Source organism: Schistocerca americana, chromosome 9, assembly GCF_021461395.2.
Source record: "Schistocerca americana isolate TAMUIC-IGC-003095 chromosome 9, iqSchAmer2.1, whole genome shotgun sequence".
NCBI lineage: Eukaryota > Metazoa > Arthropoda > Insecta > Orthoptera > Acrididae > Schistocerca > Schistocerca americana.
In genome coordinates this window covers 3,310,097-3,331,517 of record NC_060127.1, presented here as the reverse complement: position 1 = coordinate 3,331,517, position 21,421 = coordinate 3,310,097, and the positions used below count along the sequence as shown (strand labels likewise).

The window sequence follows — 21,421 nt, the reverse complement described above, 5'->3', positions numbered from 1 at the left end:
AAAAACACAAATATCAGAGAAACTGTCAACAATATATTCCACCTCGTTATCGAAAACCGTCTAATGATTCGCAGGTAGTTTTCCGATCCCACGCATGTTGGGACTTGCTGATCTCAATTAAGAGACGTTTAAAGCGCAATCGCGAAAACAAAACGGATAAAAACGAAACAAATGGTGGTTGATCGGTAAGTGGAGAGTAAGGTAAATGCATGCGGGTGCCACAGTAGAAGACTTGCGGTACGTGTGTTTGCCAATCAAGCTTCTTGGTGCTATCTAAAAAATGGCTCTGAGCACTATGCGACTTAACTTCTGAGGTCATCAGTCACCTAGAACTTAGAACTAATTAAACGTAACTAACCTAAGGACATCACACACATCCATGCCCGAGGCAGGATTCGAACCTGCGACCGTAGCGGTCGCTCGGTTCCAGACTGTAGCGCCTAGAACCGCTAGACCACCGCGGCCGGCTTGGTGCTATCTTCCAGGTCGCATTTACTCTGCGACTGCAAGGCATTTCACTAGTAACACGAAACTCCTTTGTGCCACCAGATGTCTATCAGTAACAATACATTTTGTGGACATACACGGGCCATTGTTTAAGATAATGTTTGTTTGGCTCACCCACTATTTTCTCCTTCTCAAGTTACCATGCGATACTTCAAATCGCCATCAGGCTGTGCTGATTTAGGTTTACGGTGACTTTCTTGAATCTATTACGGCAAATGTCAGGATCAATCCTTTGGAAGGGCACAGACGGCTTCTTTACCCACGCTTCCTAGTTCGAGATTCAGCTTCACGTCTAATTTCGTTTTCGATGAGACGTTGTACCACAATCCTCTTTCCTTCTTTTAACCACAATGTAACTACTAAGGCAAGTGTCGCACGAAGGCTAATCAGTCGTCACACTTGACAATTATTCAGTACACTGCCACTGACCATAGTAATAAATCGCAGATCCGTCCTTCATGAACGTCTGCTTGTCTTCCTGAATGTGGTCATTAATTTAAGACGACCGTACTTGAAACGATACAACTTGACTTTCGAGACAGCACTTGCTCCGTGCAGCGCACAGGTGTTTCGAACTGCCTCCACTGCTTTTACGCTTTTGTTAAGCATACACAGTACCACAAATGTTAAGTCTTTACTCCGTTTTAGACTTGGTTTTCTAATGCGTAAACAACTCTCCTCATTATATAAAAAATGAGAAATATTGAAGTTGCCATTGTTACGAGCTATACTACGTACTTGACCGTAGTTAAATACGCTTATAGCAAAATGCCGTACAAAATAGCCACACAACATGCTGACACGGTATTATATCGTACGCAACGTTACGTACTGTTACATTTGTTAATTCGAGCGCAGAAACGTCCGCTGGAGATGGGAGGCCCTCTGCCCGACGTGTCGGTCGCTGGCTGACGGCGCTGGAACTGGTCTGGTCTTAACCGCGCCAGACACCCACGAGCCCTTTCACAGACACGTTTCCGCATCATTTTTCTATTACTGGCTGGTTAGAAAATGAACTAAACTGTCTCTGACCTTCTGTCACACTGAGGCTTTAAAAATAAATGAAAAGGATGGGTTTGATATCGAGGCTTTGCGTGACGTTGGCTACTAGACCACGGATAGGTTATTCACAACAGCAGCTCAAATGGAAGTCAACCCTTCTCGTGCCGTGTGCCCATTATGAAGAAAACATGATGCTAACACATGTGAAATTCGGTGGTTCCCGGTGCAGTGCTAAACGTACGGTCATTCATTTGCAGGTTGGACATTCGGTTTTGTAAACAAACTGGTGAACTGAGAATGGCTCGTAATGCCTAAGGTTTGGGATCGATTCCAGTTTTTAATAGCCACAAATATACCCTCTTCACCTCCGTTAACGACAAGTAACGAAAGCAGGCCTGATCCGTGGTAGCAAATCAACATCAAACATGAAACTTCCTGGCAGATTTAAACTGTGTGCCAGACCCAGACTCGAACTCGGGACCTTTGCCTTTCGCGGGGAAGTGCTCTACCATCTGAGCTACCCAAGCACGACTCACGCCCCGTCCTCACAGTTTTACTTCTGCCAGCACCTCGTCTCCTACCTTCTCATTCTGGAAACTTTAAACATGTCCATTCCCTACTGACTGGAACAGTTGGATTAGTTTTGATTGTCAGGCGCGGAAGCCGCTGCTTGCAGAAAATCTGTCTCAAATAAGCTTTCTTACACTACTAGTAATGTTATTTTAGTTCAAGAACCAAGGTCACGTAATGTCATAGGACTTTCATTCCTACAATATCATAATCACAGAACACTGGGTCTTTCTGGCTATATATTTGCAATTTACTTACGTTGAGGGCCAGTTTCCATTCCGTGCACCAAGCGTCGATGCTCTGCAGGTCTTCCTGGATTTCGCTACAATTTTCCAGTGTTGCGATTTCTCTGTATAGAAAAACATCATCCACGGAAAGCCTAACGGAACTTCCCAAGTTAACCAGTACATCGTTTACGTACATTGTGAAAAGTAATATTCCTCGTTCGAAGCCAATTTGTACTTTTGAAAGTTTCTCTCCGCTGACAACGACACGAAGTATTCTGTCAGCCAGAAACTCGGCTGGTCTGACACACTGTGGGCTCATTTGGAGGCAGTCTGGAAATGCATCGAACACTTCCCGGCTGCAAGCCTCGGCCGCCGGTATCTGTCCGTACTGCTTTCTGGGTCTCGCGGACGAGCAGAGCGAGCTGCGTTTCACGCGATCGTTGTTTTCGGAACCCACATTGATTCCCGCGGAAATTTTCGCTTTCCAGAAACGTCATAATATGTGACTATAAAACATGTTCTACAATTGTACAACAGACCGACGTCAGAGTTGCAGCATTTACGCGACGAGAATTTCTTTTTTTCCTTTGCATCGAATACGGGCGACACACATGGCGCTTGTTGAGAACGCCTCGTTGGTTACTCCTCGCAGTTATGACGTGCTCGGAAATTCCTCTGCGGCCGCCGGGAGCAATGCGTTCAGACAGCTGGCCGGCTAGGATGTGCATTCCGTGCGGGACGCAATCCGAAAATAGGCCGCTACGTGTTCTAGTTGGAGCCGCCGGCGCACACCAACGGAAACGAATCTGTGCCACGGAACAGCAAACATGTTCAGCTGCTGCGGTCACAAATTGTGAAATGTTACGTGAAATAATTTACTTCGCAGCGATAATATAGTTATTACTCGATTTCCAACATATGATGCAACTATTAAATGTCTTTAAAGGCGTTAGGCGGGGAACGTGAACAACTGCCAGCACTCTAAACAGCCCCTCCCACGATATGCTGTCAACAACCATCCAATGACGATCGCCCGCGAAATTGAGTCTGCGGAATTACACCCAATAAATGCACCTCTTCGTTAACTCCGGAGAACAACTGACAGTTGAACGGGACACAGCCGTCGACAGTATTCCGGCGCCCGACAACGCCATGAGACTCCCAAAAGAGGCCAGGAGAGGGGTCGAAGCGTCCAGTTTTGCATCAGTTTCAGGCGGAATATGGCGCGGTATAGTCAAGCAGCACACCTTACCTTGAGACAAAACAAATAACAGAACTTGGAACAGATTTCTCATACACTTCAGTAAAATGTTTCAACGTCAGCATTAGGAAGCATTATATCGCTGCACGTTTTCCCCATAAGATTCGAATACCGTTAAAAAAGTATACGGCTAGATTTAGAATGAACTGTATTTGCTTCGGTATCTCTTTGGCAAAATATTAGCCATACGCACCTCGACGTGCTCTCACTTGTAGAGAGACTCTGGTTTCGGTACTTATTTCAAGGCTTTCCTGTCACTTACGAAGTCTGAATAACTGAACGGAATGCGCCCGTTTAAATCCGTCAACAACAGTCGAGATTCCGGTCGGTTTTACGGCTGGATGAACCTCTTCTTTTACAAAGTCTTTCGTTTCCTAGTAAGGGGAGCAGAGTGATCCATAGCCAAAGTGAGTCAACGTTCAGGGAGAGGAAATGAAAGAAAAAAAAAACTGTAGGTCTGCTGATAACACTGGCATTCTCTCAGAGACGGCAAATGACTCGGCAGACCAAATGAACGGAGTGGATAGCGTCTTGAAAACAGGTTATAAGATGAAATGAACGAAATTAAAGCAGGAGTGGCAGAATGTAGTGGGATTTGCTATCTGGGCAGTTAAGTAACTGACCATGGCCGAAATCAGTTACTTACTTCCACAGATCATTTGAACTACTCTTTCATCGAAATGATGCGGAACAAATCTGTCGTGGAAGTGGAGGGCATAATGCAGACCGCCAAAAGCAATAAAATCGTTTGTTAACACGCAATATAAATTTAAGTTCAAAAATGGCTCTGAGCACTATGAGACTCAACTTCTGAGGTCATCAGTCCCCTAGAACTTGGAACTACTTAAACCTAACTAACCTAAGGACATCACACACATCCATGCCCGAGGCAAGATTCGAACCTGCGACCGTAGCGATCGTGCGGTTCCAGACTGTAGCGCCTAGAACAGCACGGCCACTTCGGCCGGCTAAATTTAAGTGTTAGGAAGTCTTTTGTGGAGCTACTTGTCTGGAGTGTACCCTTACAGAGCAGTGGAACGTGTAGGATAAGCAGTTCAGAGAGAAAGATAATAGAAGCTTTTGAAATATAGTAGTCAAGAACAATGCTGAAGATTAGATGGGTAGATAGAGCAACTAACCAGAAAGTGCTGAATGAAAGTGGAAAAAAAAGGAAGCCGTGGCACACGTTGACTACAACAAGGGATCACTCGCTAGGGCACATCCTGAGGCATCGAGTAATTATCAGTGTGGTAGCAGACGGAAGTTCTGGGGGGCGGGGGCGATCACTGTACGGGCAGAACTGTTATGCGCTTCATAATGATTGAGGACGTAGGTTGCGAGTGCTACTCTGAGGCGAAGAAGTTGGCACAGGAGAGGAATTCGTGGCGGGCCGCATCAAACCAGTCAGAAGTCCGATGAAAGAAAAAATAAATAAATAATTTGAGCCCTGATTTTGAGCTCATATTCAGGTCACATCGCGTGACCAGCAATCGTGCAAACTTTTCTCAGCACAGTTAAAAAATACAACCTTACTCAACCTTCAGACGAGTTGTCGTTCCTTTCCAATTAGTTGTTTTATCCTAATAATGGTGGGCGTGGATAGCTGCAATTCGCCTAATGGGGGTAGATACTAACAAGACGAAAAATGTAAATGTTGTTGCCTTTCACAGCTGTTATGTTTTTATGCACTTAAATCTACATAAAGTGCTAATATCCCATCTTTAATTTATTTGTTTTTGCGTTTCTACGCGCCGCCTGCTCGCGTGTGCCATGTTGCTGGACCTCCACTTCATTGTTGCAGTGTTTACATCGCGGCTTCCCGTCAGATGAGAAAAACTCGAGCTCCCACTCGCTATTGTGTATTAGCGTGAGACGATGCTCGTTAACATAATTGGTTGCCTTGTACTTGAGTGAATCGATTCATTATCTACGGGGTTGCGGAAAGTCTATGGTGATGAGTGCGCGTGCTTACTTTGAGGTCGCGAGCAGTTCCGTATCAGAGACAGTAAAGGGAAATTCCGATGTCTCGGTACTAGCGGAGGTACAGTGGACCGGATTTCGAGAGCATATAGAGATACTTCGTGTCTCATATAATCAAAAAGGAGCTCTGGCAGGCGAGAGATGTTTGTATCGGGCGAGTTTACGCAGGAATTCAGAAGAAGGAAAATCCACGACTTCCGTGCGGAAAAGCAGTTTCCAACAGTGACAGCAGTGTTGGAAAAGTTGACGAATGAAGTGGAAGATTTTCCTCAAATGAGTGAAGCAACAATTTGGTGTGCTATTCGAAAATTGGGCTTCAGATACAAAAAGTTCAACGAAAACCTGTGCTGATGGAAAATAACCAAGTAGCAGGAAAAAGAGGCGAGTTCTTGCGAGATACAAGACACTTTCGCAACAATGGATGGACTATTTATTACAAATCTGTTAGGATAAAAATATATATATCCAACCTATAAATGATTGCGCAAAGATTTATTGAAGTGCCAGAACTTTTAAAGTAAGATCAACAACAGAACAACTATTTTTTTTAAAACTTCACGGATCTCTAATACGAAGAACAAATACATCAAACATTAATTATACGTTAGAGATACTTGCGCACATGTAACAAAAACAAATATGAACTTGTAGTATTATTTACAATCCTTTAAAAAAATCACTCCAGAAAGTTTGGTTTGCACGAACAAAAAATACCTTAAACATCAAAAGATGTTTATGGTTATCACAGAAGAAGTGCTGAAGAGTGGTACGGCTGGAAAGGAAGAATTCAAACACCGTCCCGCTCTGGAAAAATGATTATAATGTGCCACATTGGGAACGAAGACTGGTTCGTGCAAAATGTTGACTTATGCTTTACTGGGCAAAAAGGAGGTGCAGATTATCATTCTGAAATGAACGGAAGACGCTACTAAGAGTGGTTTAGGAGCGTTCTCGAAAAATTACCAAACAGATCTGCGATTGTTTTAGATCATGCTCCATATCAGAGATGATAAATCCAGTATCACGAAATCTATCTAGGAAATGGAGAAAGGATTCTATTGCTGAATGGATGGAAAGCAGTAACACAGAGCTTCAATCTAACGCCACATCACATAAGGTTCAAATGGCTCTGAGCACTATGCGACTTAACTTCTGAGGTCATCAGTCGCCTAGAACTTAGAACTAATTAAACCTAACTAACCTAAGGACATCACACACATCCATGCCCGAGGCAGGATTCGAACCTGCGACCGCAGCGGTCGCTCGGTTCCAGACTGCAGCGCCTAGAATCGCACGGCCACTCCGGACGGCCATCACATAAGGAAATTACTTAAGCTGGCCTACTGGAACACGCAGGTCGACGCTTTAGGACGCAGGAATACGTTTTGGAAAGTACCTCGTGATCAGTGCACAAGGTGATTCAACTTCTGTGGTTGCCTGTAGCGCACTGCCAACTGAACGCACTTGAGCATCTGTCAAGAGCCAGGTAGCGCTTTACAGGTGTCGCTCCGCTCTATAAAGTGTTCCCCAAGTGTCTGGAGGTATTCAGTGAGTCATGTATACAGACTTGAAACCAGTTATGCACAAAGAACCCACTGTCTTGACAGCATCAGAACCGTTGGTGATCGAAGCAGACGACAGCAATAGCAGCAACGACACCTCAGCTAGTAGCGAAAGCGATTAAGGTACGTTTTATCTTGGTCATTTTTTACCGCAAAGTTTATTCGAGATAAGCGACTTGTCCATTTACTGTATAATGTGCCACACAACTGTTCAGTTATTGTGAGCTGCTTGCATATCGAGCATTTACTTGCAATTTCCCGTGCTATTTCCCTCTAGTAGCAACAAAACCTGAACGCGGCTATGCTGTGCTGGAATGCGACTACAGAAGTTGCCGCTCTTTGCTGACGAACAGCCGTCTATGGCGCACTCCTCAACATTGGCGGCGCGCTGGTGTGACAACTAAGCTCCACCGGAGCAGCGCATATACTGCGGCTACTGACATTTGCTTTACGAATTCTTACCTAAGAAACACGAGAGGTATTCATTAGTTAATCTGTACGATGCAACCAACAAAAGTTCAAGCTTAAAACCAGCGCCTTCTCCGACGCCGTAGCTACAAAGATGAACTCAATCGCAGCTTGTTGAGTTTGTCATTATAGCGATGAAGCGATTAATCAAAAAATAACGAAATAGAGGTACGATGTGTCCTTTAACTCTGCAAAGCAAATTTTTCTCCTATTTACGATCTGATTTCTGTGCCTCCCTAAAGTTGAGACTAGTCGAAAAAGCTAGGAATTTAAATATTGCCGCATATGTCGCCCCAATTTGAACTAAGATGTAATATTCGTACACTAAATAAAAACAGACATTTCCACGATTCCGGCCAGTATAACATGTCGAAGTTCGTAATGCGATGTGACCAGAATATGAGCTCAAAGTCAGGGGTCTATCATTACGAAATGGATAATGGGCGTTGGCTGCAGTGAGCAGCATGAAGAGGGTGCGGGCTGCAGCTGTGTTATCCAGACATGGTGATGGGTGGGCTGCACAGGGCAGGTTAGAGTGCAGACGACGGCAACAGCAACAGAAACAACAAGAACAATAACCACCGAGCAGGCTGGGAGTGGGGTAGAGGGTGTTCCCAGTCGGGAAGACGGGAAGTGGGTTTCCGCAGTCTGGCCTGTGGGTATGAACCCATGCTTGGGAGGGATACTGCAGAGACGAATTAAATCAGCGTCTCGTTATATCTTCAGTTAGTACGTTCACTGCAATTCTGGGAGCGATTTCTCCTTTTTTCTTTCTTTGAAGGTGAGAATCTACAAACTATACACCTTTATTTACATATACGTGTTACCAAAAGTACGTAAAAATGAGTTGCATCGATGTTAGTATGATGTTAATGCAACGTACTTTCCAGGTGTACTGTGGCCTGCTGGTTAAGTGCCTTTACTCCGAATGTAATGGTTCTGCGTTCAAACCTGCTCTCTAATAGTTATTTTTGTTTCTTCGTGGAAAAGTGCTAAGCTACAGCGTGGTCAACGCTAAACTCGATAAGTTAATTCTAAGATTCTGCTAACCTCATACTTGTCATTTCCACACACATTACGAAAAGTAATACTGCGTTTCCCCGACAGTGTTGTTACGTTGAGGCTATTTTTTCGCTAACTGTGACGTGGTTGTGTCATTAGAGTAGTGCTGTCCTGAACGGTGAGGTGGAGCTCACTGCTGACACGCGGCCCTCTGCGACGTACCGCAGTAAGTGAAGGCTGCTGCCACCAGGGTGGACCCGTTACTTCTGGCACACCCTTTTGTCTCCTCCTTTCGATCTTACAACTTCTTTACCCAATTTATCGTTGACCACACTGCAGCTTACCGCATTTTCAAGTGAAGAAGGAATAAAATGACTATTACAGCATTACGTCCGGAGGAATGACACGTACCCGGCAGAGCTACAGTATAACTGGGAAGGATGTTGCATCAACATCACAGTAACATCGAGGGAGCTCGACGTTACTTTTCTTAATACATACGTAAATAACGAGTGTAAAGTTGGTAGATTCTCACTGTTAAAAAACTAAAAAATAGAAAGAAGAAGAAGAAGAAGAAGAAGAAAGAAAGAAACAAAGAAATTGCAATGAATGTACCAGTTGAAGAAACAATGGGCCGCTGACGTAATTCGGTAGCCTGACAAAAGAGACAGACTTGTCGGCGCGCCCGCTGCTTCACCTGGGGACGAGGCAGGCAGGCAGCCGCCTCCGCCAACCCTGAAACAGGCAACCGCCCTGCCTCGCCTCGCAGGGAGGTCCCACACCTCGCCTGAAATGCACTGCTCGACTCACTGTGGGACACAAACTACGACATAATCAAATGTTACGCAAATAAAAATTGTGTTAACGTCTTACACAGCTATTCCTGTATCAAGAGTGTTAAAAAATAAAATAAAAAAAACACAACCTGGCCAGGTGGGAGCAGAACTCGCGCACTCAGGGTTCCGTACAAACTTAATTGTGTATATACAGACAGTGCATTTATTTCGGGAATCCAGAATTTCGACCATTTTCGACTGTTATCAAATAGTTCAAATGGCTCTGAGCACTATGGGACTCAACTTCTGAGATCATTAGTCCCCTAGAACTTAGAACTACTTAAACCTAACTAACCTAAGGACGTCACACACATCCATGCTCGAGGCAGGATTCGAACCTGCGACCGTAGCGGTCGCGCAGTTCCAGATTGCAGCGCCAAGAACCGCTCGGCCACTTCGGCCGGGGCCTGTTATCGACACTGACACTGGCAAGATATCGGTTCCAGAATGTTTTACTTTTGATGGCGGATAACAAACGAGGAAAGAAATACCTTTTTCGTCTCACATAATTACAAATTAGCAACTTTCGGATTTTTTACTTTACTTCTATAGCGAAACCTTCCTTCTTGCCCAATTTAATAATTCTGCGCCAACGGGAAGTACCCTACAAGTCTTGATGGGTGAGTTTTCTAGATCACCTGTGGCATAGGCTAAATGGTCGTATATTTTGACTGAATTGTTATAGAAACTTAACATTTTTACACAACCAAGGGACCGTTGGCCTCAGTATGTGAGACACATTTCAACTCGATACGTCTCCCTTTTGTCGAGAAAAAAGGGTTTTTTAACAGTCGGACGGACACAGAACAAAGTTATGCTATAAGGGAGGGGTATCCAACCTGGGGCCCGCGGGGCGCATTTGGCTTCAGGCACGAATCATTGCGGCACAAGAAGCAAGCTCGTATCACACGACAGAGGAAAATGGAACGAAAAACAAACATAACATCCTGTTTACGGAAAGTTGCGATAAACAAAGTTTCGTCTTGCCATAAGATGCCGTTCTCTCATTGGTCGGTCTCTCTCTCTCTCTCTCTCTCTCTCTCTCTCTCTGAGGTTATTGTTATTGTAAGTATGTTATGTGTGGCCCAAAAACTTCTACCAGAGTGGTCCAGGTCGGCTAAAAGGTTGAACACCCCTGCTACTCGGGTTTCTTTTTTTTACAGAGTGAGGCACGGAACCCTAAAAAGACCCAAACTGTTTCTCGAAATATTCGCTTTTTTTAAAAAAAAATACTGTTCTGCAAGCGTTTGATCCGATTCTGGAAACATTTTTTCCCTAGTCTAATATCGGTACTAGTATAACAGCGTTTCAGAAGCAGTCAAAAGTTTCTTAACATAATGAAAATTGCTGTCGACGATTTTCTTTTACGTAGAACACTCCATCGTTTTGCTACTGAACCACTGCTGACTTTGCCATAACTCTAAAAAAATGGTGCACCGTTTTCGATTGCGTTTCCCCAGTTTATCGAAGCCCTGTCGCTAGCAAACTGTTGTATACCAATTAGCATTGGTTTTCAATGTTCCACAGCAATGGTCGCTAGATGCAGAATATGCACTCTAACCTAAGAAACGAGCCATTATTTTCTTGCGGGTATCATATCTTACGGTGCCGTATACGGATTTTGTATTTCGTCGGTGGACTTTGTTTGAGCATTTCCTTACGTCAATTGAAACAAGCCTGTTGTTAGTCAAATTCTGCGGAAGAAATCGGCAACAAGTTTTTCACAACCACACATTTGCGCGAAGTAGAATGTCTGCAGTTTTCGCTGTACCTAAGCATGGCTGATTCCACGCCACCGTAAGTCAGTCAGTCAATCAATAAGGTCGCGTACAGAATCGATGTTTTTTTCAAACGACCATCGTCGATTTTCACCCACCTACAAGAAATTTCTTGCTGAGGCAAATCCGAGGCAATGAAGCGAAGCAAACGTGAGCAGCCTTTTCTGAAGGCTACCGGTAGAATGGGTCGGCGGGAGGCGCCTAACAAAAGCTGACGTTTCCCTAGCACCGCGACAGATCGCGACAGCAATCTTTACGCATTCGCAACGTGTTCTATTCAGCAAAGGCCGTTCCGTATGTTGCCGTGTTAACTATTTGTCGGTTTCGAAACCAACAAATGCAAGGTGTGAGCTACTACTGACGCCTTACCCATGGTGGGCAATTATTTTCAAGTGTAGGTTGCCACCCGCGCTTGCTATACGGCGACCATACTGCCGATCCTCCCATGGGATGTCACTGTTCTCTCGGCATATGATGCCCAATTTTACGCCTGGCCTACACAGACTTTGTATTCATAGGAAATGCCTAGGACGTCATAGGGAACATTTAGAACTTGTGGAATGAATTGTTTTCTAGGTTCCCAAGAATACATCACGCGACACAGAAGTCTGAAACGGCGTCTAATGAAGAACGATGAAAGAAAGCATGGGCCCACAAAGTAAGTACTATTTATTAATTACAACGTTTTCTTTCACTACGGAGGAAAATTAGAATAGTTTCCCCACCGTAATATTTTTTTAATTAAAAATTAACGATTCGAAGGCAAAGTAGTTGTATGTTAAGTAAGCGTGCTCGAACTGCACTTTTCCACTTGCTTCAAACTTTTGTCAGGGACGAATAACTATCACATTATTATTTTTCTTTCCTGTCTCAGACGTTATGTCTGGTTAAAAATGGAAAGTGACGCGGACCTTGATCAAGCGTGACTTCCTTTTAACTGTACGGTATATGTTACATTGCATTTACGAACTTTCGGGTAATTGAACATGTATCAATAATTACAGATTTCTGTAGTTGTATATATAAGTTTGGATGCAGCTGTATTGCGTTGATGTACTGGTGGATATTGTGTGGTATGACTCCTGTAGTTGATAGTATAATTGGTATGATGCCAACTTTATCCTGATGCCACATGTCCTTGACTTCCTATTATTATTATTATTATTATTATTATTATTATTATTTTCGATTATTCCCATTAAGAGTGCGTTTGAACTTGAATTCCTTTATGATGATTGCTTGTTTATGTTTTTTCTGAGCCCAAATTTTCTTCATGTGTTCACTGTGTTGTTTCTTTCGCTCCGCTGTCCATTTGCATCCTGGTCTCTTCTGTGTTGTGGTGTCAAATTTATGTTTTTTGATGATGTTCCTGAATTCAGTCCTATTTTCTCCATCGTTTACTGTTATGTGTGCTTGTCTGAGATCCTCTTCAACTCCTTTTATTCATTTTGTTTTTCCCCTGCCTGAGTTGATGACTTTAAGAATTCACTTTGAAATTCTGTTTTCATTCATACTGTGAATATGTCCGTAGAACTGCATTCTTCTTTTCCTTATTGTATCCGTAATCTTGTCTGCGTATTTATATAATTCTGAAGTTGGTCTCTTCTTCCAGATTCCTTGCTCTTGTATCGGGCCAAAAATTTTCCTGAGAATTTTCCTTTCTTGTTTCTCTATTTCTTTGATTTTAGTTTGGCCACCTATTTGTGTTGTTTCAGATGCATACAGTGCCTCCGGAAGTACGACAGTGTTGTAGTGCCTCAATTTTGCGTTAATGGATATGGACTTTTTGTTATAATAGTTCCACGTGAGTTTATATGCTTTCTGTAGTTTTTTTTTATTCTTTCCTCATTGGCCTTTAGATTGATCCCTGATCGCTGGATGATTTCTCCCAGGTACTTAAGATGTGGTGCTTGTACGATTTTCCAATGGGTTGTCACAATAGGCAATTTGTCTTGTGGCACTCTTTCTATGTACTGGGTTTTCTCATATGAGATTTGCAGTCCAGTTCTTTGTGCAATTTCGTGTAACTTCTCTATGGCGTTAGTGGCTTCTTTTCTATTATTTGTGAGGATTGCAAGGTCATCCGCAAAAGCTAAACACTTCACATTGAATCTATCATCTTTTCTAATGCCAATTTGGATTCCTCTGACTTCTTTTTCCCATGTCCTGATAATTTTTTCAAGAATGATATTAAAGAGTAATGGTGAAAGTCCGTCACCCTGTCGCACTCCAGTTTGGATTTCAAATGGTTCCGAGATATCCCCCACAAATTTAACCTTGGAGACTGTGTCAGTTAATGTTTCCCGAATGATTGCTCTTGTCTTTCTGTCAATGCTGAATTCTTCCAGCCGGCCGCGGTGGTCTCGCGGTTCTAGGCGCGCAGTCCGGAACCGCGCGACTGCTACGGTCGCAGGTTCGAATCCTGCCTCGGGCATGGATGTGTGTGCTGTCCTTAGGTTAGTTAGGTTTCAGTAGTTCTAAGTTCTAGGGGACTGATGACCACAGCTGTTAAGTCCCATAGTGCTCAGAGCCATTTGAACCATTTGAATTCTTCCAGCGCTACTCTGTCTATTGAGTCGCAGGCCTTTTTAAAATCTACAAAAGTAACCACTGTGTTTCGGATGTTTCTCATCTGGAGAATCATTTTCAGATTCCAGATCTGCTCTATGCATGATCGTCCCTTGCGAAAACCAGTCTGGTATTCTCCTATTTGTGGGTCAGCTTGTTCTTCTAATCTATTCATGAGAACTTTTGATAGGATTTTATATGTGACCGGTACGAGTGAGATACCCCTGTAATTATTTGGTTCAGTTTTGTCCCCTTTCTTGTGGAGTGGATGGATGAGTGCGCATTTCCATTCAGAAGGGATCTGTTCTGTTTCCCAATTATTATTATTATTATTATTATTATTATTATTATTATTATATACCCTTGGTAAAGAGATGGAGAAACAATTGGTCACCCAGGCAAGCAACTTGCAGATGTGTGTATTTCCACCAGCCGGAGAAACTGTATGCTGGCTGGTATTCCAATTTGCGGAAAGCAATGTAATTTCTTCAAAAGAAAGAACATGGCAGGCTGGGATTGATTACAGCCCTCTATGAAACGTTACCTACCTCTAGTAACGAAAAAGCAGCAATGCCTCTATTGAAAAGGCAACGACTATGAATACGGAAGCAATTGGAGCGTATTTGTCTTTACTCCTGGATGTATTAACATCAAATTGATTGTTGGATAAACCTGGGCACCTGTACAACATGGACGAAACTGGCTTCTACATCTACATACATACTCCGCAATCCACCATACGATGCGTGGCGGAGGATACCTCGAACCACAACTACCATCTTCTCTCCCTGTTCCACTCCCAAACAGAACGAGGGAAAAATGACTGCCTATATGCCTCTTTACGAGCCCTAATCTCTCTTATCTTTGTGGTCTTTCCGCGAAATGTATGTTGGCGGCAGTAAAATTGTACTGCAGTCAGCCTCAAATGCTGATTCTCTAAATTTCCTCAGTAGCGATTCACGAAAAGAACGCCTCCTTTCCTCTAGAGACTCCCACCCGAGTTCCTGAAGCATTTCCGTAACACTCGCGTGATGATTGAAACAACCAGAAACAAATCTAGCAGCCCGCCTCTGAATTGCTTCTATGTCCTCTCTCAATCCGACCTGATAGGGATCCCAGACGCTCAAGCAGTACTCAAGAGCTTCCATATGAATCCCAAAAATGGTTCGTATGGCCCTGAGCACTATGGGACTTCTGAGGTCATCAGGCCCTTAGAACTTAGAACTACTAAAACCTAACTAACCTAAGGACATCACACACATCCATGCCCGAGGCAGGATTGGAACCTGCGATGGTAGCGGTCGCGCGGTTCCAGACTGTAGCGCCTAGAACCGCTCGGCTACTCTGGCCGGCGATGAACCCAGGTCAAAGTGATACGGCAAAGGGGTCCTTCTGCTCCGTATCAAGTAACTTCCGAACGAGAAATGATACAGGTTGTCACTTGGTGCAATGTTGAAGGCAACTTCATTCCTCCAGGATGTATTTTTTAAAGGTGAGAGAAAGAAGCCTGAACGATTAATGAGAAATCAGGGTATGTGAACTGTAACACATTGATGAGTGTGATGAAAGAGCAGTTTATTCTCAGAAAACAACAAGGAAAAGTGTTGCTGGTGCTCGGTGGGTACTCACACACTACCGAGGCAGATATTCCAGACGTTGCTACGGGAAACTATTTGATCACGATTTGTTTGGCTCCGCATTCAACGCAATACCTTCGGCCTCTTGACAGGAGTGTTTTCAAATCACACAAACGAGCTATATACGGAGCAATGCGCAACTGGACATTCATTGTCTCATCCTGGACGTGAAGTCTCAAGAGCACATTTCCCGGTCTTCCCCAGTGGAGCACGGAAGAAAGCTGCTGTTCCGCCCACAGCTCAGTCTGGTTTTGAAGCCTGCGGCTTGTACCCACGCAAACCGGGAAGAGTTACGGAGGAGGCACTTCGAATTACGGAAGTGCTCGCTAGAGCCGCAGCAGAGGGTGGGGGCGGGCCGGGGCTCCTCCCCCACAGATACGGGACGAGGGGGGACCGGGAGTGAGCCGGCGGCAGGAGCGCGCTTTGTACAAATCACTGCTGTGTGCCGCTTAGTTTCGTCACCTTCCAACCGGAGGAGGAGAAAAACAGTTAAAAGTTCTCACAGAGCAGGATCGAACAGAAGATGCGAGACCTGGGTCACAGAGAATTAAAAGCAAGACATCCGCTCCAAGTTAGTCCAGGATTAGTGAAGCAAGCAGATCAGGAAATGACAGTAAGTATATTGTGACGTGCGCCACGAACTAATGCGGTATAAATGGACGACAGGAGGACTGGATTCAGTGTGGCACTTGCAACAGAATTGAAGAGTGCAGTAACTGTGCAATAAAACTGATTTCATCTAGACGCAATCATATTACTTGCTGCTTCTTAAATGCATTTATATATTTAATATTTTCTTCTTTATAATTAGCTTTTCGAATTATGTACTTGGCTATACTGTATTATAAATGCACAAAACTTGCACTGGAATCTGTTTCCCCGCTGTGCTCGGAGTGAAATACGTAAACTACATTGCTCATAAAAATATTCAGAACGCGCATAATTACTAATGGTAGCGTGGCGCCAACTGCCCTCTACATAGAATAGGCTTCTCAGTGAAAACCACTTTATTGGCGAACCGGAACTGCCGACTTTTGACTCACCTTTTGATCCTCCAAACCTTAAGATGGGGATCTTCCCCCGACCCACTCTACGGAACAATTGAAGTACGCAATTCGACGCACTGTTGTCGAGTTAGGCATTCACGAAATTAGTAACAAAAGAAAAAAAATACCTCCAACGAAAACCATCGCGTCAAATTTCGCATTTTTGAACACAAGTGTTTGGTTTTAAAGCTCGCTGCGAACGACCTAGTCGTCCACTTCCCGAACAGTCGTCGCTTACAGAATAAAAAAGTTTTGAATCTCCGGTGAGGTGGAACCTCGACAGTGGTTAGTAGGGAGTGGCGTAGCGAGGTGTAGGCTACTCACTCACTGCTCGCCGCTGCCGCGATGCAGGCGGTCCGCGCGTGGCCCGAGCAGCCGCGCCAGGAATAATCTGCGCGCTGCAGCGGCCCCGCTGCATTCCGCCGCCGCCGGCGCCTGGGGGCGGGGGAGGCGGCCGCGGGGGCGGGGGGCACCCGGATGTGGACCTGTCCGCGTCCTCCTCAGCGCCCAGGTCGGTTTCGACACCGGAGCGCCTCAATAGACCCGCTCTCAGGCTGAGACGCGCGTAGCACGTGTGAAGTGGCGCGACATTACGTGTCCCGCACGTGCCAACACGCCGTGCGCACACTGAGACCCGTAGATCATTCTTTGCCGACGCACTGCGCTGACTGAATCAAGGCGCGCGTCCTGTAATCCCTCCCAAACGATTCCATAGAAATTAATCGCCTATTTTTACGTTACCTGTAACTTTGTGTGTCAGCTTTACCGTGAAGTCCACATCACCTCGCTAATGGTCACACTTATTGTGACATTCGCATTTAAGTAAGACACTGCGAGAAATTCGAAAAGTTCGCAACGAAAAATACGGGTCCTTATGATATTGTGTAGCGTTATGTTCTTGTGTATGAGATGCAGCAAGCATATTGACTGTTTCTTTAGGCTTGCCTCAAATCTCGAGAAAACGGATTCTATGTAGTAGACTCACTTTAGATCGCACGTGCACGAGGGTGAAGTATTCGCAACATCCCTCATATCTCCGGAACCGGTCGAGATATCGAAACAAGATTCTGTCAAATGATAATGCACAAGGAAGAGAGCATTTTGTCGAAAGACCAACACACAGAACTTTATCTACAGCAACATACCAAAAGCTACACACTTTTTTTCCTCAATCCAGTGCTAAATTTTTGAATGTTATCAACAGCTAATTAACAGAGAATTTTCCGGCACGAAAATAAACGTAAAATTCCTACTCTTACGTTACTGTAAACCGACACAATGACGTTTCCTGTAAGCTATTTACTTCTCTGTTCTCCAACTCCTTTTTTAATGAGGCCCACTGTTCCCGGAATCTGTCGCAATAGCTACTAGAACTGTGTTTATGCAAATTACGCTGTGTTTTAGCAAAAGGAGTACAATTAAACCCGTCAACAAGAGAAATGTAGCCATTACTTATAAATGATGATACATCTTCAAATGAGAAAAGGTTAATAATTCACACAAAAATAAATCGCAAATTTCCTTGCAATTCTGGCGGAAACCCAACGTATTTTCGACAGTAAACGACTGCAGTGGAAACTTTCTGAAGGCTTTTCTCCTCGTATATCTCAGAAATATAAAAATAATGAGGAGTGTGTCCTTCACGCGTAATGACGCGCAAGCGCCAGACGTTGGTTGGAGTGGTTATGGTTTGCCAAATTGACAACGTCTGATTCACGAATAAAAAGGTTATTACTGAGAAAAGTGAACAGCTGATCCTCTGCACAACACGACGGTCAGTGTACTGGCAGCAGCTGAGAATATGGAAGGTCGCCAGGTGTGCCTTGTGAGGGGAAAGGGTTCACGTCGTTCGAAAAACATTGTCACGAATTTAGTTCTCCCTTTGTCAGCAAGAAAAAAAAATGGTTCAAATGGCTCTGAGCACTATGGGACTTAACATCTGAGGTCATCAGTCCCCTAGAACTTAGAACTACTTAAACCTAAGTCACCTAAGGACATCACACACATCCATGCCCGCGGAAGGATTCGAACCTGCGACCGTAGCAACAGCGCGGTTCCGGATTGAAGCGCCGAGAACCGCTCGTCCACCGCGGCCAGCCTGTCAGCAATACATTTCGACAAATAACATATATGAAATCACCACACTGCTCCAGGATACTCATACTCACGGAATAATACCGATCACTTCTTCATTTGTGTAGCCTTGTGTATAATTAGTTTATTAATGCTGATAATGAGTATGCAATCACTGAAACGCTTTTTCTCGACACTACGCGCCATTTGAAATATTGTCATTTGCAGGGTTTCTCGACTGTTTCCAGCTAGCACTGAAAATATGACGTCCAAGTGCACGCAGTGTAATATCGCTTATTACATCCGTAATCACAGTGAAACTAGTACGCTTTTTACCAGGAGCACAAACGGAGTACACCTGTGGAAATTCCCACTGCTGGAATTTTTGTGACAGATCAAACAGATGCGGCAGCGTAACAGGAAGCACGAAGACAATTTGAAGTTTTTATCACTGCCATAATACCCCCTACAAAAGATGTATGAGAGTCACAGGTTCTGTTGTGACTACTTTCTTTAATGGCGCGTTTCGATGTGTACATCATCAGCTTTGTTTCGCACTCTCTTATGGATAAGATAAAAGACCCCATACCTGTGTATGAATCGTTATCCTTAAGCTTCGTTAATCTGATCATGTACAAATCGAAACGCGTCACTAACGAAAGTAGGCACCACATAACCTGTGACTTCCATGCGTTCTTTTTATAGCGGCCACTATAGCACTGATACAGCCTTCAAATTACGTAAAAATGGGCGCGTACTTCTTACGTGGCCGGCCGGAGTGGCCGTGCGGTTCTAGGCGCTACAGTCTGGAACCGAGCGACCGCTACGGTCGCAGGTTTTAATCCTGCCTCGGGCATGGATGTGTGTGATGTCCTTAGTTAGGTTTAATTAGTTCTAAGTTCTAGGCGACTGATGACCTCAGAAGTTAAGTCCCATAGTGCTCAGAGCCATTTGAAAATCTACCAGGATGGACAGAGTGCAACCAACCTGCTGACGCATTCCTGTGTCTCGCTGAGGGCCGGTGAGGACGCAGATGCAGGCGCATCTGCCACTACCCGTGCTCTGGTTTCGTATCGGCTACACAGGCTGACAAGTCTAATAACTGGATATCACTGCGAAATGGGAGCTAGTTCAGTATCGCTAAAACACGAATTCTTCGGAAATGAACGCAGTGAGCATCAATCACCTGTAGTAATCTGTCAACTAGACTAGTTAACAGTACAAACGCTACTTACTCGTATGCAGAACGGAGAGCAACGAATATGCGCTTCACTTCTCGCAACAGCAATGGGGAGTCTCTCACCTGCAAAAGAGCAAGAAAGAGAATGTGAAGAACACGCAACGTAAATTAGCAACAGGGCAAACGCAGCTGCTGGCAGATCTCCAATTCAGTCTCGGCTACTGGCTACTTTGTTCCGCAGTACGTCGTATCGCTGAAACGCACAGGAGATGGAGAAATACTTAGCGTCGAGAAAATGTACAGCCAAAATGGTGGACTCAACTGAGCTTTCATTGCTGTCTTGGAACGACTGTGTTTGATGCGCGACGGGAGGCACTCTGGACACGAGTGGACGAGAAACGTGTTCGCGGGCGCTGGCGAACCATCCGTCCTCACAGGAGTGGCGCGATCAACGGCCGAATGTGGCACACGAACACTTCTCACGACAGCGTTAGCTACCAGCCCTAGTCGTTCCGTATAGAATCACATCGCAGAAGTGAATATTCCCAAGGACTAAAGATCGAGCGAGTCTTCCGTTTACTGTGGTTGGAGATATTTTTCTAGTTCCTGAATTGCATGTAGGAAGGAGGGGGGGGGGGGGGAGACAGACAGAAAGAGAGAGAGAGAGAGAGAGAGAGAGAGAGAGAGAGAGAGAGAGAGAGAGAGCCAGCCGTATGCTGGAGACGGACAAGCGGGTCGCCGGTTCCCTTACGGCCTCCCGGACGTTTTTATCTGAGATTGGTAATTTCTGGAAGAGTTTTGCGTCCATGGTGCTCTGCCGTCTACACGATGTTGATGAATGATATATATCTAACGAAATACGCTAAGAATATGTCCCAAACCGCCGCTTTTAAAAGAAAAAAAAACGGGATTCTTCTATAGCTCATACCTCCGGTTCACTTGGCAATAGAATGATAGGGTCAAATGTCTTGGACAGCCCTTTGGCTACGGCGCAAGGGGTATCGATATTTTTTTTTCAACCTTTATTTCTCAGCACAACCTACCGTGCAATACCCTCACAAACTTTTCAGGCTCTGACTACCCTGTATATTTTTCGACAGGCGCTGCATTTTAGTTCATAAACTCCAGACCAAGAAAACACTGTGAGTTGTACAGAATAGCAACTGTGTAGTCTTTTCTGTTCCGTGATCTTAATCGGATCTGTAGGTTCGTTTTTCGTACGGTACACGAGTGAATTACACTTATGTACTGGGCAACACAAAATTGTGAAGATGTCTCACGGTCAGCTACATACAGCAGACGGAATTCAGTGTTACGTGTTGTGTACCTTCTGCAGGACCGCTCAAGATGGGCAGCCTCGTCTTTGTGGGTGTACATCTACACAACGTCATCCGTCAATTTCTGGACGCTTCTGGGACTGACTTACTAAACGTGTAATTCGCTAGGACATGCAGTGACAGTTCGTTCTTCTCAGTTTGGAAGGTAGTCCAAGATTATACCAAGGCATTTTGAAAGAAAAAGTTTGGATTAACCTTCGCCTGTTGGCAGTGAGTGGCGGGCACGTACAGCATCCACTACGGCCTGTGACACTGCGGCCCCCGCTGACGCAGCCGTGTTTACTCGGCGCTGCTCGCACCCCACACACCTGCCGACCTATCAGCGGCTGCGGTGTGGTTGTGGCGCCTCCGAACTCAGCCGAGCCGCGCGGCGAACCAGCGCGTCAC

General features: G+C 44.7%; 1 protein-coding gene across 1 annotated transcript in view; it reads right to left on the bottom strand.

The window, feature by feature from the left end:
• The window catches only part of LOC124550846 (alpha-(1,6)-fucosyltransferase), a 315,823-nt gene extending 296,003 nt beyond the window's left edge, over positions 1-19,820 (bottom strand). Inside the window, exon 1 of the mRNA XM_047125574.1 lies at positions 19,753-19,820. The gene's annotated coding sequence lies outside the window, so the exon portion shown is untranslated. The remainder of the gene's footprint in view (positions 1-19,752) is intronic.
• Between the last annotated feature and the right edge of the window lie 1,601 nt (positions 19,821-21,421).